The sequence below is a fragment of the Pelobates fuscus genome, chromosome 5, assembly GCF_036172605.1.
Source record: "Pelobates fuscus isolate aPelFus1 chromosome 5, aPelFus1.pri, whole genome shotgun sequence".
Classification (NCBI taxonomy): Eukaryota; Metazoa; Chordata; class Amphibia; order Anura; family Pelobatidae; genus Pelobates; species Pelobates fuscus.
Window position 1 is genome coordinate 318,493,742 of NC_086321.1, and position 25,498 is coordinate 318,519,239.

Below are 25,498 nucleotides of genomic sequence, written 5' to 3' on the forward strand. Positions count from 1 at the left end.
ACATTAATTGTAAGTATTAATCAGGTAGCCTTAAGGGAGTATTCCCGTAGCAGGTGTTTGAGTATAGAAGGTGTAATGGTATCACTATGGCACAAACAAATACCGGTAATAATCCAATAGGCTAAGTAAGGAGATTGACAGAGTCAATCGAAGTGCCTTCAGCTGGAGGGGATGGAGCCTAAATTTTGACAGGCTGCAAATATATATGCGACAAGCACACAAATGTAAGCATAACAGATAAAGAAAGGATATGCATATCATATGGAGTTCCTCATTCAGGTCAAATGGGCTTGTGAGCTTGGCCCAGGCTCTTTAGTTGCTGCGGTTACCATGTGCCTCATTGTTTTTGGTGACTTTTGTCACTGCTGGTGTTGTCGTAACATTACAGAAGCATAATGTCCCAAACCTGTCCAGTCTTCATTAGGATCCTCATGGAAGTTGAGATCCTTTTTGTAATCTAGGGAAATCTGCAGGGGTAGAGTTGGAAAGGAGTTTTCCTTGATGCATGATTAAAAAGCGCCACAAGATAGTTTAATTTAAATTTGAGGCCACGGTCTAGGAATACCTTTGTAATAGACTTACGGGGGTCTGCGGGCTTATAGTGTAGCTTTGCGACAAGTGTACAAAAAACCTGTCTGCCCTGAAATGTGAGTTCGGTTTGGAGTCTAGCCCACTTCAGAATTTCCTCCTTTAGAGCATAGTGGCAAAGTCGGCATATAATATTGCTCAGCTTGTCCTGGGCTAGTGATTTTGGCCTCATACCCTGTGGGTTCTATCACATTTGATCACTTTTCCTGGGGGTCGATGCAGGATTTGATTTAAGAGAGTTTAGAGGGTCTCTGTAATCTCCTCTGCATCCCCATTAGAGGCCTCAGGGATTCCCCTGACCCTTAAAAATAGTTTTTACCTGCCCTTGTTGTTGATGTCATCAAGTTTTCTATGAAAGTATAGTAAAACTTAATTTTGCCTGTATAGCAGATCTTGGACTCCAGTCCAGTGCAGGGTCGCATGGACTCTGTGGCCTAGTTGTTGTACCTCTGCATCCACTGCATTGATCTTTTCAGCAACTCTGGTCTCCAGTTGATGCAGCATCTCGGCCATGTAAGCCCGAGATAGGAGTTGTAGGAGTATGGCATGGAGATCTTTATAATTGGTGGAGATGTCTAAAGCCGTTAGGCTTGGTGGTGGGCTCTCCTGGAGCCATGTGTCTGGCATCATTTTGGAGCTCTATCAGGTCCGGTTGCATCAATGAAAAACCCCCGGAGCAAGGCTTTGTCCTGCACCGCTGGTCACGATAGTGTGTTGGCTGAGGCAGCACTTGCTTTCTTGATGCCATAGTGTCTAGTTTTGCTCAGGGAAGGCTCAAGTAACCCAGTTCATGTGTGTGGTCCGTCTCGGTGGCCATGTCTCAGAATGTGTTGACATTTGTATTAAAGTATGCCTCTCATGGAACACATAAAGTATGCTCATTTCACAAAATTACATCACTACATTGTGCTAGACAAATTGCTAGCAAATGTATAAATTGGGAAAAGGTATTTTTCCCACTCTGTACTATTCTTCAGCATAAACCTTTCACAGGTTATCCTCCAGATCTCCAAACAAAGCAAGCACAGCACATATATTGTGATTGCTGTGGTTACTCCCTAGCTTCAGTTGACTATGCAGTATAGGGACTGATGTGACTCTGTTCAGACGGCGTCATACTAGCAATGAATCCAGAGGACGTTTGCCTTGCTTGGCAATGTTTCCCCAAGCAAGGCAAATCAAACAAGAGAAGGAGCGGGGTGGATGCGGACTAGAGGTGGGTGTTACAATAGTGGCAGAGCTAGACTGGAGGGGAGATGAGTTAATATCTTAATGTTTTTAATTAGATTGTTTATCATTATGTTAGCTGGCAGACCACTCTAAGAACCCTCAGGATTTTCACAAGCTTTACTAGACACAGTCATATCTATTAACCTCCCCACCCTTCTGACACATTGTTTTTATTTTCTTGTTTTCCTTTACCCTTTTCTCTTAGATTGTAAGCTGGTTTGAGCAGGGCTTTCTTTACATCTTATGTCTGTCAAAACGTTTTGTCTGTAAATTACTTGTTAATTATTTGCAATGTATAGTTATAAAGCATTGTAAAAAATGTTGGTACTTTATAAATGCTAATAACGTAAAGGATCTCGTTGCAAAAATGACATATATGTATAAAAAAAAAAATCTTTATTATTTGCAAAACTATTTGAGTTTCATGCATATTCAATTATAAAAATATTTGCGATCACTCCAATTCTCTATTCAGGAATTACTGATCATGAGTTTAAACTCAGCCAAAGCTGAATGCTTGGGATTTTTTTTCAACTTTCGCAGGGTCATTACAACCTTTCATCACTTGAGGAAGATAAAATGAATACTATTAAGTCAAGTAATAATAACATCTTTATCCTAGAGGATAAAAAAACACAAGAAAATTATTTCCTTTTAGCAGCCTGAGATTAAATTTGTTTTGGATCTATAATGTATTTTTTTTTATGCCTTGTGCCTTGCAGAGTAGACCTCCTCATCGCAGTCCAAAACCTAGGATTGTAGTCCACTGATGGGAATGATAGATGGGCCTCTCCAGGGACTCTGATTTTGGCTCACTTAAGGTCGGTTCTGTGGGTGTCAGAAGTGGACTCGTAGAGCGGCCTGTGGCTGGTTGAGCTGAACTGGCTGGACTTGCTTGTATGCTGGGACTTTGCCAATATGCCAACTAGACTTGTCCGAGAGGGCTGAAGGGCCATCATAAGGGGCCAGCTCGCGCAAAAGCTTTCTGTTGCCATTTACCATTATAATTAGTCCTCTAGTGACTTTGTTATGCATTCTGTGGGTTCCCAGTGGATTTTTATTTTCTACTTTTTTTCGTGTTCTCTCTTTTGTACGTTACTTTATATTGGGTATTGGTTAGGTTTATTTCATTTTAATCTGTTGTTTGACCCTAGCATCTTATTCTGACATCAATATATTACCACGCTGACACACTACTCATGTTTAGCATAGTATCAACCTCGTGCCTGTCTCCCAATGACTGCTTAATCATTTGCCCCTATGTTGTTAACACATTGGGGTTATTCACTTAATTCACCCTGGCATTTTTCATGGGCACTGCGCAGTTGGAAAGGCATTGTTAATTTTTAGTTTAGTCCCTCATATTCTTATATGCTGGTAGTGTCTATGCTAACTTGTTATTTTACCTAGCAAGTTGTTCTGCTTCCTCATGGTATACTGACATTCGACTTACTCAGCTGTTTTTGCCTATTACCTTATTTTTTCTATTCCTCATTCTCTGCTCATTCTTAGCTAGCATGCAGCCCTAGCAGTGTTTGTCTAATTGTACTTACCTCTTAAACCTAGATGGTTCGCTTTTAAAAACGAGGCATTATTACTTTGTATAATTCCATTACTTTGTATGATTTTATACCTTGTTTGATAAGTTGTTATGCAATAAGGCAAAACGGGAAGCAGACAAACAGACATTTACTAATAGAACTCTGCACACCCACATAGGCACACGGAAAAACCAACGGGCGGAGAGCGAGAAACACACCCACTGAATACAGCACACAACTTACAGAGACACACTACCAGGTCTGACAGCACAAACTCCACAACAATGGTCACAGCAGACAACGACAGAATCAGTGGAAATGTATTTACATCTGCATCCGCACTGACTAACCATGCGCACCCAATGTCTCTGGAAAATCTGCCTTTTTCCAAGTGAAAACTCAATAAACACAGAATGTTTAAAAAATGAGGCATTATTTAGCCGTAAATGTCTATTTGTGCTGCCTTTTTTGTTTACGGCTTATAGTACTGATGTACAGTGAGGAAAAAAAGTATTTGATCCCCTGCTGATTTTGAACGTTTGCTCATTGACAAAGAAATGATCAGTCTATAAATGTAATGGTAGGTGTATTTCAACAGTGAGAGACAGAATAACCCCCAAAAAAATCAATTCCCCAAAAAACGCATGTCAAAAAAGTTATACATTTATTTGCATGTCTATGAGCGAAATAATTATTTGATCTTAAAGAGAGTGCTCCTAATCGAAGCTCGTTACCTGTATAAAAGACACGTGTCCACAGAAGCAATCAATCAGATTCCAAACTCTCCACCCAGGGACGTCTTTAACAAGGGGCAAACAGGGCAGCTGCCCCGGGCCCAGTTGCTCCTGGGGGCCCAAAGCAGCTGCCCTGTGGACCCCCTGCCCGCAGCCAGGTCTGAACAGCCCACCGGGATACTGAGAAATATCCCGGTGGGCTGCAGCAGGTGATGTAATCAGGGGCCCCCGGCCCTTTAGGAGAGCTCCAGACCGAGCACCTGTCTTCATGCCTGCTGGGAGGAAGTGTTGTGAGGTCACTTCCTACCAATTAACAGAGTGCCGCTGGGGAGGAGGAGGCATACATGGAGAGAAGGAGGAGGTACAGACCAAGAAGAAGAAGACTCCCATCAATCTCAGCCATCCAGCTCCCACTGGACTACAGGGAAGCCACACTGCTGTAAAGGTAAGGAGGGTGGCTAAACTATGTGAATTCATATGACTGTGTGTGTGTGTATCTGTGTGTGTATATCTCACTGTGTGTGTGTATATCTCACTGTGTGTGTGTATATCTCACTGTGTGTGTGTATATCTCACTGTGTGTGTATATCTCACTGTGTGTGTGTGTATCTCACTGTGTGTGTGTGTATCTCACTGTGTGTGTGTGTATCTGGCTGTGTGTGTCAGTGTGTATCTGGCTGTTTGTGTCAGTGTGTGTTTATCTGGCTGTGTTTGTGTCAGTGTTTATGTGTATCTGTGTGTATGTATACCTATGTGTCAGTTTGTATGTGTACCTGCGTGTGTATGAGTGTCAGTATGTGTAAGTGTGTATCTGTGCGTGTGGCAATGCATACATCCCATCTAACATTGCACACAAATACAACCCTGCATTCTAACATTAACAATGCACACAAATACACCACTGCATGTGTATCTGTGTTCCTGTGTGTATCACTGTTTGTGTGAGAGTGCATTTGTGTGACAATGCATACATCCCAGCATTCCTACGCCAACACTGCACACAAATACATATGTATTTGTGTCAGTGTGTGTAAGTGTGTATCTCTGTGTGTGGATGTGCCAGTGTTTTTATCTCGCGTATGCACGTGTATTTATGTATGTGGCTGTGTGTGTATACGCCAGTCTTTGTCAGTGTGTGCATGTTTCCAGATGTGTGCATGTATCAGTGTGCTAATGTGTGTGTATATCTGTGAATGTATATCATACATCACGGCAATCAAACACAACATGCAACCACACCCCTGAATTCAAACTCAAAAAGTATATAGACACACATCCCTTAAACACCAATACTACACCCTACATGCACACACATACTGTATACAACAACATGCTCACATTCAAATGCACAAACACTGCTCACAAATACAGCCCTGCAAGAATGGCCAAATGGTAGATCCCCAGCTGGCATAGCATCGTGGGAATTGTACAACAGATGAGGATCTATCTTTTCTCTGCTCTTGCGCTAGAGGGGAGGCTCAACCAATGTCTTGCCCTGTCTACATTAGTTCTGCCACTGTGTTGGGGTGGAGGGTGTGATTACATGCCAGAGAGTGAAAGTGTGGGGGGAGGGCGAGGGATGGCAGGATCCAGGGGGCCCAAACAAACGCACCCAGGGTCCAATCAATGTTAAAGACGGCCCTATCTCCACCGTGGCTAAGACCAAAGAGCTGTTCAAGGATGTCAGGGACAAGATTGTAGACCTACACAAGGCTGAAATGGGCTAAAAGACCATCGCCAAGCAGCTTGGTGAGAAGGTGACAACAGCTGATGAGATTATTCGCAAATGGAAGAAACACAAAATAACGGTCAGTCTCCCTCGGTCCATGTACCATGGTGCTCCATGTAAGATCTCACCTCGGGGAGTTTCAATGATCATGAGAATGGAATCCGTCCAGAACTACAAGGGAGGATCTTGTTAATGATTTCATTCAGCTGGGACCATAGTCACCAAGAAAAAAAATTGATAATACACTACGCCGTAAAGGACTGAAATCCTGTAGTGGCAGCAAGGTCTCCCTGCTCAAGAAAGCACATGTACAGGCCTGTCTGAAGTTTGCCAATGAACATCTGAAAGATTCAGAAGAGAACTAGGTGAAAGTGTTGTGGTCAGATGAAACCGAGATCAAGTTTTTTGGTATCAACTCAACTCGCCGCGTTTGGAGGAGGTGGAATGCTGCCTTTGACCCCAAGAACACCATCCCCACCGTCAAACATGGAGGTGGAAACATTATGGTTTGAGGGTGTTTTTCTGCTAAGGGGACAGGACAACTGCACCGCATCAAAGGGATGATGGACGGGGCCATGTACCGTCATATCTTGGGTGAGAACCTCCTTCCGTGGGTCGTGGATGGGTATTCCAGCATGACAATGACCCAAAAACACACAGCCAAGGCAAAAAAAGAGTGGATCAAGAAGAAGCACATTAAGGTCCTGGAATGCTCTAGCCAGTCTCCAGACTTTAATCCCACAGAAAATCTGTGGAGGGAACTGAAGGTTCGAGTTGCCAAACGTCCGCCTCGAAAACTTAATGACTTGGAGAGGATCTGCAAAGAGGAGTGGGACAAAATCCCTCCTGAGACGTGTGCAAACCTGGTGGGCAACTATAAGAAACGTCTGACCTCTATGATTGCCAACAAGGGTTTTGCCACCAAGTACTAAGTTGAAGGGGTCAAATACTTATTTCACTCATTGACATGCAAATCAATTTATAACTTTTGACATGCCTTTTTCTGGATTTTCTTTTTTGATTTCTGTATCTCAAGTAACATACATTCATATCAAGTTCATATCAAGTTACTCTTGGTTGTGCCAAATATGGCGCGACTGTTCCAAGCTTCCATGTGGAAGAACCACTATTGTAGTTTGTCCCTCGCTTCTGAGTCTAGAGTGATCAAATCTGTGTATGATGCGCCACCTTTCAGATGAGAAGCTTGTAGGCGCTGGAGTGCTCGATAATGTAGAGGACCCAGAAAATGGACTGTATTGAAGCTGCTAGGAGGCCTATTATCCTCGCTAGTTGTTGGAGTGTGAGTTGAAGGGCAGCAAGTGTGCGCATGATCTCCTTTCTGATATTGGATAGTTTTTCCTGTGGCAGGTGAAGGGTCTGAAGGGTAGAGTCTATGACAAGACTCATAAATTCTATGTGTCGGGTGGGGACGATGATGGAATTCTTCCAATTGATTAGGAAACCCAGGTTCTGTAATAGTCACAGTTCAGGATAGGTGAGATTTAAGGAGATGAACGGACTGAGCCATAATGAGAATGTCGACTAGGTATATTATGAGACATATTCCACGACTTCTTAGCAGGGCGACCACTGGCTTCATGAGCTTAGTAAAGTACCATGGGGCTGAGGACAGTCCGAATGGGAGGCAATTAAATCTCCACTTCCGACCTTGCCAAGTGAACTGTAGGAAATTCTGGTGGTGGTGTGCGATAGGCACCGTGAGATATGCGTCTTGCAGATCTAATTTGGCCATCCAAACAGATGGTTGGAGAAGGTCCCATAGACAATGTATCCCTTCCATCTTGAAGTGTTGGTAAGACCTATAAGTGTTAAGTTGTTTTAGATTGATCACTGGGCGGACACCTCCGCCTTTTTTGGGTACTAAGAACAGTTTGCTCACAGAACCCGCGGTAAAGTCCGTAACGTCTATGATGGCTTGTTTGTTCATCAGTTCTGTTATCTCCGTTGAGACCAGCTCTGTGTCCTGCAAAAACAATCTCCATTGGAGGGGAGTATTGTATCGGTGGGGATAGTAAATCTATGCAATACCCTTTTACAGTTTGCAGAACCCAAGTGTCTGAAGAAATAAGAGACCATACATGGGAAAAATGTGTGAGTCTGCCCCCCACCACCAATAGGAAAGGTATGGAGATTTTAAAACTTACCATAAGGTTGTCGTCCTGAAGGAGCGCCTCGTGTGTCACAAGCAACTCCGGGTCGACCACGTTGTGGGAAGAATCTTGATGCATTTCGCTGCTCAAAGAAGCTGGCTCACCCAGTGTAGGAGCCCCTGTTCTGTCTGAAATAACTTATATTAACTCAGCTGGACAGGTGGCTCCTGGCTCTTCCTGCCATACCAAAAACATGAGGTTTGAATGTTTTGTGTATGTTTAGCTGCGCTTTATCAAGGGCGGTAAAGGTATGTACAAATGAGAATAGTTCCTTTACAAAATCATCTCGAAAGAGATCTTTAGCCTGTGCGCCCGGCTCGTTCAGAGCCATGTTAACCAGTTTAGGCTCAATTTTGAGCAGAATCAATTTGCGACACTCTGTGGCCATCGCAGTGTTGGCATTGCCAACTAAGCATGTAATCCTTTGTATCCCACCATGTATGGTGGCACGTTCTAATTCTCTGTCATCTTCGACCATATCAAATATCTCGGCCACCAGGCTCAAGATAGTCAGGATCTTATCCTGGCAGTTATAAAGTGAAAACTCCTAAGCCTTTATTAGGCTTCCAATCTGTCTTACCCAAGAATTGGATAATTTTGGGGTCTACAGAGGGCGTCTTGCAGGCATCATCTGGAACTGTGGGGCGTCGGCATTCAGCGCCTATTTATTTCTTGTTGCCTTGTCTAAAGGCTTGCGTACTTTAGACGCAATATATTTTGCCAGATGGTCTGATGGGGACCATTCTGCCAACTGTGGGTGGCGTAGGTCGTCAGGGTCGAATAGGGGTTCACCTTGAGGTCCCAAGATCCTATTGGTGTCCCTTGAGGTCCTATTATCAGTCACCACCATAGAAGACTTTTTTGGAGTTGTATCCTGAGAGGGGTCAGTCTCCTCATCATAGGCATCAGAGCATGGATCAGAAACAACCTCTGAATCATCCCTGTATGACTTCTCTTCAATGTCACTGAGTTCAGACTCAGAATCTAATTGGGCTTTTGCCCTCTTCCAAAGTCTAGCCGATTTTTGCCCGGCAAGTGACTTTTTTGCGCAGCTTAATCGTGCCATCCGTGACAGGTTCAGAACTGTCCATCTGAATAGATTGTGAGGAGTGTTTTGTTTTGCAAACCGCCTTATGGCCTGGCTGAGGCTGACCAGGTGCTGCCAAAGGCGTCGCCTGTTGATTATGCGGCTGAGCGATCTCTGTGCCTGCAGCAGGGCCTGAGCAAAAGCCTGTGAAAGGGAGTCAGACATAACTCCCATCACAGAGACCAGGGCTTTGGTCATAGCCTGAGACATAGATGCATCAACTAAGGCCTGCATGTCAGCAGTGATGGTGAAGCCAGCAGAGAGATCCGCTTCATCTCCAGACATACTTGGAGAGTTCTGGAAGTCAATCTGAGCGGGTGTTATAGGCCCAGAGGGAGCTGTGAGATCCCTGTCAGATTTCATTGTTTTAATAGCAATGAAAGAATAAGTATTTATCCTAAACAAAAAACAAGGTTGAGTAACCCACAAAGGATACAGGTAAAGGGAATAAAAGTTTTACTCACAGTAATAATCACAGAGAACACAAGAGCCGTCCGACCACCACTAAAGCTAAACCCCAACTCCGAAATCAGGCAGTTGGGGGCAGAGCTTGGGGAAAAAAAACAATAAAATGGCTGCCGCGAATGCGAAAGTCGCTGCGCACGGCAGATACACACGAACCAGAGTATTGAATGTGGTCTGGAAAATGAAAACTACTGAACACCACATTTGCGGCAAAACTCCCCAAACCCTTATAGATTGAAAGTTGCGTTCGCGGGGAAAAAACGCCCGAACGTGAACTAAGTTAACTAAACGTGCATGCGCACGTTTGCACAGTGGCAGGTTCGTTACGGCTCAAATTTAAACTAAAGATGGCGCGAAAGCACCAAATGGAGGAATAGAGCCCCTAATGACGTCCCTGAGCCCAGAGGGATATAATATCGGGTCAGCGAGGTCCAGGGGTAGAACAAAAGTAGAAACAAGGCTACATGAATGACCACAATACACCAATATTCCAAACAAAACACTAAATGAAATAAAACATTAAAGTAGAATAATTAAATAAACTCTAAATGAATAATCAATTAATAACCGTAATTAAATATGGGAAAATGTTCTAAAATAGGGATCGACCGATATTGATTTTTTTAGAGACGATACCTATAATCTGTCAACTTTCAGGCCGATAGCCGATAACTTGCCGATATTCTGTACATTTACCATTTGGAAACAATAAACTATTTCTAAAGGTAAATGCACAAAATATACATGCCACATGCAGTGGATGCAGTTTGTTTAGACAGGGGAGCTGTGTGTATTTGTGTAGTGTGTATATAATGAATGCATGGTGTGTTTGTGTAGTGTGTATAGTGAATGCAGTGAGTGTGTAGTGTGTGTGTATAGTGAATGTAGTGTGTAGTGTGCGTAAAGTTAATGTAGTGTGCGTAAAGTGAGTGCAGTGTGTGTAAAGTGAATGCAGAGTGTAAATAGTGGGCGTGTAGTGAATGTAGTCTGTGTATATAATTAATGCAGAGTGTGTGTGTGTGTGTGTGTTTGTATAGTGTGTGTATATAATGAATGCAGAGTGTGTGTGTTTGTATAGTGTGTATATATAATGAATGCAGAGTGTGTGTGTTTGTGTAGTGTGTGTATATAATGAATGCAGAGTGTGTGTGTTTTGTGTAGTGTGTGTGTTTACGTAGTGTGTGTGTATATAATGAATGCAGAGTGTGTGTGTTTTGTGTAGTGTGTGTATATAATGAATGCAGAGTGTGTGTGTTTACGTAGTGTGTGTGTATATAATGAATGCAGAGTGTGTGTGTTTGCGTAGTGTGTGTGTATATAATGAATGCAGAGTGTGTGTGTGTGTGTTTGTATAGTGTGTGTATATAATGAATGCAGAGTGTGTGTGTTTGTATAGTATGTGTATATAATGAATGCAGAGTGTGTGTGTTTGTATAGTGTGTATATATAATGAATGCAGAGTGTGTGTGTTTGTGTAGTGTGTGTATATATAATGAATGCAGAGTGTGTGTGTTTGTGTAGTGTGTGTATATAATGAATGCAGAGTGTGTGTGTTTTGTGTAGTGTGTGTATATAATGAATGCAGAGTGTGTGTGTTTACGTAGTGTGTGTGTATATAATGAATGCAGAGTGTGTGTGTTTGCGTAGTGTGTGTGTATATAATGAATGCAGAGTGTGTGTGTGTGTTTGTGTAGTGTGTGTGTATATAATGCAGAGTGTGTGTTTGGGTAGTGTGTGTGTTTGTGGTGTGTGCATTATATATATACACACACACTACACACACACTACACAAACACACACTCTGCATTAGATAGAGTGTGTGTTTGTGTAGTGTGTGTGTTTATATATAATGCAGATTGTGTGTGTTTCTGAAGAGATGTAATTTGTGTAAAATGGGGGAGGGGGGCATTTTTTATTTAAATTTTTAATATTTATGTTTTATATTTTTTTTGTACCCCCTCCCTGCTTGTTACCTGGCCAGAAAGGGTGGATATGAAAGTCCCTGGCGGTCCATTGGCATGTACATGTACTGAGCAGTGGGGGGGCCGGCAGCAAGCTGTTACTTACCTCCCAGCAGCTCCTCCAGCTCCCCAGTGTAAATCTCGCGGTCTGCGTGCCGTGCGGAGCGTTGCCATGGTAACCCGTGGCAACGCTCTGACGGCCACGGGACTCGCGACATTTGACATGGGAGCTGAAGGGAGCTGCTGGGAAGGTAAGTCACAGTTTACTGCCAGCCCCCCAGGACTGCCGGGCTTGTAATGGGCCCGGCATTCCTGTTATGTATTATCGACAATATCGGTATCTTTATTGGCCAATACCGATATTGCCGAAAATAACGAATATCGGACGATAATATCGGTAAAACCGATAATTGGTCGATCCCTATTCTAAAACCACACAATAAGGAGAATGTCAAGAAAAGAATCCAACAGTTAAGAAAACAGTGGGACCTAGTGTACTTAACTGAGGACGCAGCAAAGAAAGAGGAAGTAGTTTACTGATCGCCGCCTATTATGCTGGGGATTGGAATCTGACTGGCTGTTCCTGTCGCTAGGAAGATATACCTATCATGCTATTATTGTTATCATACTGAGTTAATGTTATAATTTTTTATTTGGGAAATAAAGAAAGAGTGCAGCATAATAGGAGCCTCCGTGTCTTAATAAAATCCCAGATTATGTTTACAGTGCCACCACAGTGCAATATCTGTACAATGCAAAAAGAGCTCTCCACCTCTTTAACTATTAAAAGCAAGAGGGAACGAGGTCATTGTGTAGTTAATTTATTATTATCGGTGTTATTCACTAAAGTGAGAATTCAGAGTCAATTTAAAGTGAATTTAAAATTTAAGGCCAGAGTAGATAAATGGAAAGAATAGCTGAATTATTATTTTTTTTTCCATTTCTGATATTTTGACCATAAGTTTGAAATTTACTTTGAATTCTCACTTTAGTGAATAACCCTGAATATATTTACCACTGTGCCCACCAAAAGTCAAGCAATAGTGAATTAAACATGCATATCTGAAAGCAAATCATTTTTAAATTAGATTTTCACCTACATACTGATTATATTACTTGCTGGGCCGTGTAAGACACCTTTGTCCATTGTTCACTAACATTTACTCCATTTGTACCTTACCCTCAATTTCTAATTAACATAGCATTAACGAACACTAGTCAGCTTGTGCAAATAATGCAATGTGTAACACAGCACCGTGGATAATAATGAGATGAAAGAAGGTGTCCAATGCGAAAATGAAGGAACACATTATTTTCCTGCCCTTCAGTTGTGTGGACAGAAGGATGTCTGGATATGACATTGTATTCCAATGTCCTGAGTTTTTTCCATAGCAGATCTTCCAGGGAACACTGGCCAAGATCTAAAGCTCCCTTACACCAGATTCCAGAAAGTTTTACCAAAGAAAGTTATGTACCAGAAACCTATTGATTTCTGGTGCCCCTACTGCCATGTTATGTCCCTCTCTTGAAAGCATTTGCAGTCCTTGTGCTCAGTATTTTATTTGTGTTTATTGATTGGCAAGTGTCAAGAGAGAAATATTACGAGTTGAATGGTTAGAAAAAAAATGGTTGTTTGTTTTTTGTTCTGGCATAATGAAATAGTTACAGAGCTGAAAAGAGACATACCACCATCAAGTTCAGCTTTCTTCACATTTGTTCATGAGCTTTTCTTTCTGGTTTCATTAGAATAATAATTTGTTACCCTGGTTGTGCAACTTGACTAAATGTACTATTCGCTAAATATGTCACAACTACTAGAGTACGCACTTGCCTGTCGATGATGCCCCTCAATGTAACACATTTGAGTTCATTTGAGTTGTCAGTGTGCGCTCTCAGATTTTTGTTGACTGCTGTAAAGCCCTGAATGAAGCTAGATTTCAGCCATTTCCTTGTATGCATGCACATATCTAATAATACTGCCTACCAATCAAAGTCTATACGTGAAGCAAGAAGTTATGGAAATTGTACTTTTCTTGCTATCTCTTCATGTTCCTAACACTATAGTGTTAAAAACACAATTTAGCCCCCCTGCCCCCTGCCTATCCTTCCCTAAATATAGCAAATCCCTACCATTATTCCAGTCTGCTGCTGCTGGCTCTGCCCCTGATCTGTCTGCTTGGCTGACATTATCAGAAGTGGTGATCTGAGCCAAGCACATTACTTTCCTGCTGGATTGGCTGAGATTGCCAAGGAGGCAGATCAAGAGCAGAGACAGCACAAGCCAGACACAGCCCTGGCAAATCAGCATATCCTAATAGAGATGCATTGAATCAATGTATCTCTGTGAGGAAAGCTCAGTGTCTCCATGCAGAGGGTGGAGACACTGGCAGTGCTACGGTCACTGTAGGTGTTCCTTAGGCTGTCATGTAAAACTGCATTTTCTCTGAAATCCTGAAGGGAATGCATTTTCTCTGAAATTCTGAAGGGAAATTTAATGTCTGGGCTACTATACAGTCTCAAAGGCAACGTAACCAATCTGGCGAATTTCAATTTCAAATGTAACGTGCTATATTTGACCCTGTAACTTCCCAAAACACCATACAACCTGTACATAGGGGGTACTGTTTTACACGTGAGACTTTGCTGAATACAAATATGTGTATTTTATTGCAGTAAGAGCAAACAGTATTATGACATTGACAGTTAAATTGTCATGTAGAACTAAAAAAATAACAACATTTCTTATTTTCTCCCATTGTTTTCATATTAAATTATGTTTCATAGCTAAATATTTGATTTTAAATGAAAGCCCTGTTTCCCATGAATAAAATGATATATAATAAGGGGGGGGTGCATTTAATATGAAAGAGGTGAATTACGGTTGGACAGACATATAGCGCAAATGCCAAGTTTTGTTTTGTTCACAACTTGTACATTTGGCTCAGTCCTTAAGGGGTTAAACTGAGCTACAATAATATAAACTTAAACTGCACATGTACATGTACAAATAAAATATATTGTCTTAATGGGACACTCCGCTAGCCAAATACAATATATAAAATAACCATTTAATAGATATACCCTTAATAAAATCATGTGTGCAGTTAATTATGCATTTTTTTTATTGAGAGTATATCTAAAAACAACTTGCAAAACCTGCAGTTCTCTTGTCTGAAGCTTTTGCAAACCCCGCCCAGACTTTCTGTGGCTGTCCGATCACACACTTCCCAATACAGCTCAATGAGAAGGCTTTGCAAGGGAGATTGTTTGGAGCTAAACAAACCAGGAAGTAACAGGACCTGTAGTCTAACTGAAAGTCAGGGGGGTGTAACCAGGTTGATTTATAAAAGTAAATTCTGTCTTTAGTAAATCTGAACTTTTTGTAAAATGAAAAAAAAAGCAAGGTGAAATGCTTTCCGGCCTGGAGTGCCCCTTTAATTACATATTCTCTTATAGAAGTGTTAGTTGTAAACCTATTGTCATTGACACACTACCTCCAACCATGTCTCACATTTCCCCCTTTGAATAAAATATGATCTTTTTAAGGTCACCTGAAGTAATGAAAGCTAAGTTGATGTTTTCATCTTGCTGTAGTCTGTCATTGATACCATTCAGTAGGCTTATATGGGGACTTTTTATGTTTAGCCTAAAAGATTTTTTACTAAGTGATAATTCAAGGTGAATTTTAAAGGTAAGCCCCAAAGTAGCTGAATTCAATGTATAAATATTTTATTTATTTTTTATTTTATAATTTCAGCTATTTTTATCTTATATTTCAAATTCACTTTGAATTCACAATGAATTCTCACTTTAGTAAATTACATTGTAAGCATACATCTAAATATTGAAAGGTATGGACTTGGGATGAATGGGAAGGCTTTCAGAGGGTGTGGAACAGGCGATGTCCAATTGTCCATGAATTTCACACTTTCTTGAAAAACACAATGGTGATGCTTCTTTTCTGGGTTTAATGGCTTTTTAAAAAAAGGAGTTTAACCGGAGAGGAGAGAGGATAGTTTTAAGGAGTTTAGTAAAGTGAGAGTAGATGGATCTTTACTATAGACACATTGTCCCCTAAAGCAGGGGTTCCCAACCTAGTCCTCAAGTACCCTATACCAGTCCAGGATTTATGGATTACCCTGTTGTGTCTAAAGTGTTTTTTTTTCCTTTTTCTAAAAACACCTTAGACACAACTGGATAATCCAGAAATCATGAACTGGTAGGGGGTACTTGAGGACTGGGTTGGTACTTTTGGGACAGTTACTACAGAGCCTGGAGTCTTGTGACTTCAATTGCTCTCATTCTGTCCACATATTTTATTATTTTTTGTTTTACAGATGTATTGAGCTTTTGCTGTACCTCTGTATTAAGTATACTCTGTGTGCTTACTGTGGGTATAAGATTTTTTTTTTTTGTGTTTCTGATTTTGAGGTGGCAGGGGAGTACATCTTTATTATGCCCACCCTTTATTAATTTTTTATTGGAAGCGCCAGCAGAACTATCTTTCCTTTTCTGTATGATGTCCATAACATATCTACTTAATGAGCGGGTGAGCACCCTTAGGCAGGATATTTGTCCACTTTCATATATTTCCCTTAAAGGGACACTATAGTCACCATAACAACTACAGCTCAATGTAGCTGTTCTGGTGATTATTGTCAGTCCCTGTAGGCTTTTTAATGTAAACACTGCCTTTTCAGTTTGGCACAGCGCAACGTTTTGTCACACATGTGCATTAGCCTACCAAGGGTTTTCATGAAAATGTATGATGTCAGCCAAGGAGGGGGAGCCAGCCGCTCAAAGACCTACATATGACCTATTGTGTATCTGTGATTTCTCACCAGGACCAAAATCATGATAATTTTTTCAGCACCATGGCAGCATAGCATTAAGAAATATAATTGCGGCTGGCTCCCTACATTAAAGACCGTGCAAAAAGGGCTGCTGAAGAGCAAGTGCATCTGATGTGCTTGCACTGTGCTGCTGGAGTACAGTTCCATAATGTCTCTGGATGCAGATCAACAGGGAATTAAATCACTAAAATAGGACCCTGAAATATGGACTGTCTTTCCAAAAGCCCGACAGTTGTCAGGCCTGTATAAGTGTCTATTCTAATTTAAATCTTCCTTCATGTATTGCTGTGTGTGAATAGCCTTATTATTGTTTTGGTTTTGTTCTGTGTCTCCTTTGTTTAGAGTCATTTCTATTTAACCCCAATCTCCCCACACCAACACATACACCTTTTCTCACTATACCCTGCCTTGTTTAACTTCTTTTGTTACAGGTATTGTATTGGTTTTAGTATCCTCATTTATACCCATTGTCCAGCGCTGTGGAACTTGCTGGCGCTTTATACTGTTGTGAACAAAATATTAACTTTAGTAAAATACCTATTTACTCTGCATAACTATAATCCGTATTATTCATAAATTACTTAACCCCTTAAGGACACATGACATGTGTGACACGTCATGATCCCCTTTTATTCCAGAAGTTTGGTCCTTAAGGGGTTAAAATGGCCGCTCCCCCTCCCATCGACTAACCACCTCAATTAACAAGATGGCGCTTGAATGTGGAGGAGAATCCTATGATGACAGTGACATCACACCCGGTAGGATGTACATTAGATGAACCACTTAACACCTAACCAATTATTGATGTATTTTCTCTGTTATCTATAATTATGCATATGATGCATTCTTGCTTTATAAGGGGCATACCAGCCCCCTGGATTAAAAACTTTCCTCAAGTTTTTCATTAACCTGAAACTTGTGTCCGGTGTGAAATTACTTTGGGATTCGTGCACGCATTTAATTTAACAATTTGGACAGGGGCAGATATACAAAATTATCAAACACTTGATTTGATCCACGACAATAAATAATAAAATAATAATTCCATTTCGTTTAGTTATTGCCTTAATCAATTGTATTTCCCGCCACTGACTTTATTGATCTTTTCCCTACTCCCTGTTGTTTTAAGGCAGTCAACTGTCGTGAGTCACATCCGCCCTATCTCAAGAGTTATATCCCGATCTGTCGTACAACTCCCACAATACATTGCTGACAGGAGAGCTACCATTTGCACATCCTTGCAGGGTTGAATTTAGCACTGAGCAGTGTTTGTGTGTTTGAATGTAAGTATGTTTTTGTATGGAGTATGTGTCAGTTAATGCAGGGTTGTTTTTGTATGCAGTGTTAGTGGCAGAACTTATGTAGAGAGGGCCCTAGTGTAAGAATGTTTTTGTTGGGCTGCCCTCTAGTGCAAGTGTGGCCAAAAGGTAGATCACCATGTGTTGTACAATTCCAATGATGCTATGCCAGCAGCGTTGCAGGGTTGTATTTGTGAGCAGTGTTTGTGCGTTTGAATGTAAGCATATTTTTGTATAGAGTATATATGCACATGTAGGGATGTATTTGTATGCACTGTTGCCATTGGAATGTAGTGGTGTACTTGTGTTTGCATGTAGTGTTGGCTTTTAAAGGCAGATGTGCTTTTGTGTGTATACTTACACAGATATACATATACGTTAACACACAGATATACACATACACACGTGTACACATGCGTGCATGTGTTAGTGTGTGTCTGTGTCAAGGTGTGTGTTTTTGTGTTTGTGTGCATCTGTGTGTCAGTGGGCACACGTGTCAAGGTGCATTTGTCAGTGTGTGTATGTGTGTGTGTATCTATGTGTGTCTGTGTGTATATGAATTTGTGAGTGTCAGTGTGTCTATAAGTGTGTATAATAATAATGTGTTAATAATCTGTGTCAGTATACAGGTATGTGGCAGTATATGTTTGTATGTGCATACATGCTAGCAATCAAACATCAACACAACATGCAAACACCCTCCTGCAATCTAACACACATATTGCATACAAACACACTGACATACACATAAAGACACATGCACAAACCCTGACACATAGATACACACAATGATATATATATACACGCCGACACATAGATACACACACATTGATATATACACACCCCGGCACACAGATACACACAACCAGATACACACACTGACACAAACACACACAATCTGACCTACATAGACATATAAACATATGCATGTCATATGTTTTATATTTGCAGCCACCCTTCTGTTAACATGCCTTCTGTTTGCAGGAAGGTGGTTTGCTTGTGGTCTTGTTGCTGGGTGAGGTTGATGGGAGTGTGGGGTCTAGAGCTGCTCTTTTTTTGCTCTTCATTGACTTCCCTCACTCCATGCTGCCACGTCTTCCTGTTTCCTCGCTCCAAGTGGCCCCTACTCACTCCATGCTGCCCCCTCTCTTTCTCCACTCCATGCTGCCCCCTCTCCCTGTCCACGCACCACGTGCTGCCCCCTGTCCCATCACGCCATGCTCAACCCTCCCCCTCTCTCTTCTCTCACTCAATGCGGCCCCCTCGCACCATGCGGCCCTCTCTCCCTGTTCCCGCACTTCATGCTGCCCCCTCTTCCTGTTTCCTCACTCCATATGGCCCTCTCTCCCCTCACTCTCCCCTTTACCTGTTCTCTCACTCCATTGCAGCCCCCTCTCACTGTTACCTTACTCCATGATGCCCCCACTCTTTCTCCTCTCACTCCATGCTGCCCCCTCTCCACGCACCACATGCTGCCTCCTCTCCCTGTTCCATCACTCCATGCTCACCCCTCTCCCCTCACTACATACTGCCCCCCCATCTCTTCTCTCACATCATGCGGCCCTCTCACACCATGCGGCCCTCTCTCCCTGTTCCCTCACTTCATGCTGCCCCCTCTTCCTGTTCCTTTACTCCATATGGCCCTCTTTCCCTTCACTTTCCCCTCTACCTGTTCTCTCACTCCATTGAAGCCCCCTCTCACTGTTACCTCACTCCATGTTGCCGCCTCTCGATGTTCCCTCATCCCATGCTTCCCCCTCTCCCTCTGCCTCTTTGCACCGCCTTCTCCCTCCCGCGCTACTGACTCTGATGCTAGCATGCGGGCCTGGTGAAGACACTACACATATACAAATACACTGCCACACACAAATACACATGCAGATAAACAGAAACATACACTGACACACATGCAGATACACAGACACACAGATACAAACACTGCCCCACATGCGGATACACAGAAGCACAGATTTGAGCACTGCCACACATGTAGATACAGACACACAGATTCACACACTGACACATATACAAATACACAGACACATATACAAACACTGACATACATACAGATACACAGACATACAGATACACTTTTAAAAGAACACTCCAAACCCCTAAAGTACTTGAACTTGCTGAAGTGCTTTATGTGTAAAAAGTGTGTACTCTTTATTTCCATTTTTATTTTATTTCCAAGCAAGAGATTTCCAGCTTTTACAAGCTGTTTTTAGATATAACCCCAATTTAAAAAATGCACAATTAAATGGATGCATTACTAAATAGTAAATTATTATTTATTTTGCATTTAGGCAGTGGAGTGTCCCTGTAAGAGATTCATATTATCAGATTATACCTTTAAAATAATTTCTATTGGAATGCCTTCTTCGAACTCTGCACAGCTTTTATATTTTACAGGAAGCCTGTATGATTTCCGTTACACTACCTTCTGGTTTCCTGCCATAGCATTTAGTCTAGATACAGCAGTCAATTGTGACTAACTTGGATGCAAGCCTCACCCTGATATCAACTACAAAGTGAAATTCAGGGCTGGCTTCACTGATTAGAAAATGAAAATTTCTATAATTAGAGAGAGAACAGAAACCAAGTAGAAAAAGAAAAAACATTTCAATAACATTTTGATTATTTTGTATACATTTCTCAAAATTAAGAACTACAAGCTGTACAAAACCACAATATAATTTACACTAACTTCAGATGGTCTTTTCCTTTGTAAATATATTAAAGGACACAGAATGTTTCATACTTTTGGATCTTTACATTTTTGTCAGCTTGTCCAAATACAGGGAGTGCAGAATTATTAGGCATGTTGTATTTTTGAGGATTAATTTTATTATTGAACAACAACCATGTTCTCAATGAACCCAAAAAACTCATTAACCCCTTAAGGACAGAGCTTCAGAAGCTTGTCTTTCACTTAATGACAACGGCATTTTTTGCATTTTTTGCTATTTGCGTTCAACTGCAATTTGCTTTTTACTTATTCATTGCACCGACACATATTATATACCGTTTTTTAAAGGACAGAAAGGGCTTTAATTTGATGTAACACATATATATATAAATGCTTATTTATTATAAAAAAAATACAGAAATATGCAAAAAAATGAATTTTTGTGTGTTTTTTTTACAGTTTTTGCCATAATAATGTGTACATAATTAGTGCAGGTTAAGGAAAGTAATTAAAAATAAATTCATTTAGTTGTTCTGAATTACAGAATATATAATGTGTCTGGGATTTTCAGTTTTTTTTGGTAGTTACAGGTCACAAAGCACAAGGAGTAAAATACACTTTTTATGTGGAGCGATTTTAAAATTTGGTATGTTTGTCTTGTAAGCCTAATAGCCATAAAAGAAAACAAAATTGCCACATAAAAGTATATATTTATATAAAGTAGACACCCCAGGCTATTTACCTAAGGTTGTTTTGACACTTTCTACGTAGCCATTTTACCGCCAACCTCTGCTAAATATTGGAGTAAAATTGTGTTTTTTGGGGGTTTTCGCACACAAACTTATAACAAAGAACTTCTCATGTGTATTTTGTAAAGTTGGTGTGTGCTATTCCTGTACAAAGTTTTATTATGTGTTCAGTTACTTCTGCTGAGTACAACGGTACCCCCATTGTATGTCTTTGGCACTATTTCGTGAAGCTACAGTGCCATATAGGAGACCTGTCCTTTTCAGTATTCACAGTAGAATTTTGAGAGACGGATTTAATGAGCCTATGCTTCCATTTGGGGTATTATAACAGTCTGTCTGTTCGAAAAAAAAACCCAAAGGCCTACCATTTGTAAAAGTAGACACTCCAGGGTATCTCATAAGGTGCATATTGTGCCTTAACATGCCCCCATTTTTTTACCAATACATGCCAAAGTATGTGGTAAAAAATAATTTTGTGCATTTTTTACATATGGATTGCATTTGTGCTGGGCATTTTGTATATTTCACATGTGCCACTAAGTTCAAACCCCCCAAATTATGTTCAGCTAAGTCTTCTGAGTAAAATGACACCCCCATTGTATGTCTTTGGCACTAGTTCGTGAAGCTACAGTGCCATATAGGAGACCTGTCCTTTTCAGTACTCACAGTAGAATTTTGAGAGACGGATTTAATGAGCCTATGCTTCCATTTGGGGTATTATAACAGTTTGACTGTTCAAAAAAAACCCACAAAGGCCTACCATTTGTAAAAGTAGACACTCCAGGGTATCTCATAAGGTGCATATTGTGCCTTAACATGCCCCCATTTTTTCACCAATAGTTGCCAAAGTATGTGGTATAAAATAATTTTGTGCACTTTTTACATATGGATTGCATTTGTGCTGGGCATTTTGTATATTTCACATGTGCCACTAAGTTCAAACCCCCCAAATTATGTTCAGCTAAGTCTTCTGAGTAAAATGACACCCCCATTGTATGTCTTTGGCACTAGTTCGTGAAGCTACAGTGCCATAAAGGAGACCTGTCCTTTTCTGTACTCAGTAGAATTTTGAGAGACGGATTTAATGAGCCTATGCTTCCATTTGGGGTATTATAACAGTTTGACTGTTCAAAAAAAACCCACAAAGGCCTACCATTTGTAAAAGTAGACACTCCAGGGTATCTCATAAGGTGCATATTGTGCCTTAACATGCCCCCATTTTTTCACCAATAGATGCCAAAGTATGTGGTAAAAAATAATTTTGTGCATTTTTTACATATGGATTGCATTTGTGCTGGGCATTTTGTATATTTCACATGTGCCACTAAGTTCAAACCCCCCAAATTATGTTCAGCTAAGTCTTCTGAGTAAAATGACACCCCCATTGTATGTCTATGGCACTAGTTCGTGAAGCTACAGTGCCATATAGGAGACCTGTCCTTTTCAGTACTCACAGTAGAATTTTGAGAGACGGATTTAATGAGCCTATGCTTCCATTTGGGGTATTATAACAGTTTGACTGTTCAAAAAAAACCCAGAAAGGCCTACCATTTGTAAAAGTAGACACTCCAGGGTATCTCATAAGGTGCATATTGTGCCTTAACATGCCCCCATTTTTTCACCAATAGATGCCAAAGTATGTGGTAAAAAATAATTTTGTGCGTTTTTTACATATGGATTGCATTTGTGCTGTGCATTTTGTATATTTCACATGTGCCACTAAGTTCAAACCCCCCAAATTATGTTCAGCTAAGTCTTCTGAGTAAAATGACACCCCCATTGTATGTCTTTGGCACTAGTTCGTGAAGCTACAGTGCCATATAGGAGACCTGTCCTTTTCAGTACTCAGTAGAATTTTGAGAGACGGATTTAATGAGCCTATGCTTCCATTTGGGGTATTATAACAGTTTGACTGTTCAAAAAAAACCCACAAAGGCCTACCATTTGTAAAAGTAGACACTCCAGGGTATCTCATAAGGTGCATATTGTGCCTTAACATGCCCCCATTTTTTCACCAATAGATGCCAAAGTATGTGGTATAAAATTATTTTGTGCGTTTTTTACATATGGATTGCATTTGTGCTGGGCATTTTGTATATTTCACATGTGCCACTAAGTTCATACCCCCCAAATTATGTTCAGCTAAGTCTTCTGAGTAAAATGACACCCCTATTGTATGTCTTTGGGACTATTTTGTGAAGCTACAGTGCCATATAGGAGACCAAGCCATATCAGTTTTTACCGAACTTTGAATTTTGACGCTGGGCCTATGTGCAATTTCCAAGCATCTTAGCATGTTTTAAATTCAAACTACCCCACAAAGGCCTACCATTTCTTAAAGTAGACACTCCAGGGTATCTCATAAGGTGCATATTGTGCCTTAACATGCCCCCATTTTTTCACCAATAGATGCCAAAGTATGTGGTATAAAATTATTTTGTGCGTTTTTTACATATGGATTGCATTTGTGCTGGGCATTTTGTATATTTCACATGTGCCACTAAGTTCATACCCCCCAAATTATGTTCAGCTAAGTCTTCTGAGTAAAATGACACCCCTATTGTATGTCTTTGGGACTATTTTGTGAAGCTACAGTGCCATATAGGAGACCAAGCCATATCAGTTTTTACCGAACTTTGAATTTTGACGCTGGGCCTATGTGCAATTTCCAAGCATCTTAGCAGGTATTAAATTCAAACTACCCCACAAAGGCCTACCATTTCTTAAAGTAGACACCCCAGGGTATTTCAAAAGGTATATTCTAAACCTTAGTGTAGGATCATTTTTTTGTTAGTTTGTACCAAGTCTAGTTGCAATTAGCATTTTTTCTGCCTTTTTGACACACACTTGGAGATGTTACTGTATATTTTGCTATCCTTATGTGTGCTACGGCAGTATAACACCTAATATGTTGCTCAGCTATGTCATCTTAGTGCAATGATACCCCCATATACAGAATAGTTGGGGTAAACTTATCCGGGGGTAGTACACAGTTATCTGCGTCCCGGGCAAAGCTGTCATGGATTCCGAAACCAAAACACAGACAGACCACAAAGAGAGAGAACACAGAGAGAGAAACTTGTAATACCGGTCCTTAGAATGGCCGGGCTATACAAGCAGAGAATTGTCAAGGTACAAGCCGAGGTCAAAGGAGTAAAGAGAAACGGAACAACGATAGGACAAGCCGAGGTCAAGGATCAGAGAAGACAGGATAAACGGTAGACAAAGCCAAGATTCGGTAACCAAAAATCACACCCCAAAACTGGTCTACTTATTCGGCCTGGGTGTGAAATTTTTTAAAACAATGGCCAATACATAGGCCGGGCTGAGAGGGGCAATCAGGGCAGTAATAGCTGGTCTCAACTCTTACGCCCCTCTTGTAACACACCCTGCACCTTTTCTGGGGGTTTTGTTTTTTAGGGGTTGGTGGAATCTTAAAGCAGAAGTGACCTGCCTCCATTCTTCTGCTAGGCTCCACTGATGGTCTCCTTGTGTGGCATTCTAGCAGCTTAGAAATTAGCTCAAACTGGAAAGAAAGAAAAGTGCTTTTCAGCCCAGCATTTGCCTTTTTAAAAATAACAAAGGCATTGTGGATTGCCATCTGCAAAAGGTATATGCCCACTTTTTTATACCATGCCCTGGTCTTTCTCATGATCAAATATGGCTGCATCAGTTGATCGGACAGGTCAACGCCCCCCATATGCCGATTATATTGCCGTATGCAGACTGGCACCCGTTTATATTCGTCTCTGCCACGAACTGCGACCCTCCGAGTGTTTTCACCATGGATGGTGGTTAAGATGAAAACATCCTTTTTATCCCTGTACTTGAGTGCCAGCAGTTCATTCTGGCAGAGAGCTGCTGTTTCCCCCCTTTTCATTTTTTTGTTCGCTAGAGCCTTTGGGAAACCTGTGCGACTCTTCCGAATAGTGCCACAGGCCACGGTCTCGAAGCTATACAACATTTGTAACAGTGGGATGCTATTATAAAAGTTATCGATGTATAGATGATAACCTTTATTAAGTAGTGGCATTATTAAGTCCCAGACAATTTTTCCACTTGTCCCTACTGTATCTGGGCAACCTGGGGGATCAAGGTGGCTATCCCTTCCTTCGTATACACGGAAGGTGTATACGTAGCCACTGCCACTTTCACATAGTTTATAAAATTTGATCCCATATCGGGATCTTTTGGATGGGATATATTGTCTAAACCCCAGTCTTCCCTTAAACTTCATTAGGGACTCGTCAATGGAAATGTTTTTATTGGGGGTATATATAGCGGCAAATTTACTGTTAAAGTGGGCAATTAAAGGGCGTAGTTTGTAAAGAAGATCATACTGCGGATCACCTTTTGGGGGGCACTTGTTGTTATCACTAAAGTGCATAAATCTTAGTATGTCT

At 41.0% G+C, this 25,498-nt stretch overlaps 1 long non-coding RNA gene across 2 annotated transcripts in view; it reads left to right on the plus strand.

Annotated features, from left to right (window-relative positions):
• The window catches only part of LOC134611575 (uncharacterized), a 115,429-nt gene that overhangs the window by 40,524 nt on the left and 49,407 nt on the right, over nucleotides 1-25,498 (plus strand). Inside the window, exon 3 of one of the 2 annotated variants that reach the window (XR_010090900.1) lies at nucleotides 16,377-16,449. The exons of the other annotated variant lie outside the window; for it this stretch is intronic. This is a non-coding gene — a long non-coding RNA (uncharacterized LOC134611575). Of the gene's footprint in view, nucleotides 1-16,376; nucleotides 16,450-25,498 lie in introns of those variants that run through there. 2 annotated transcript variants of the gene reach the window in all.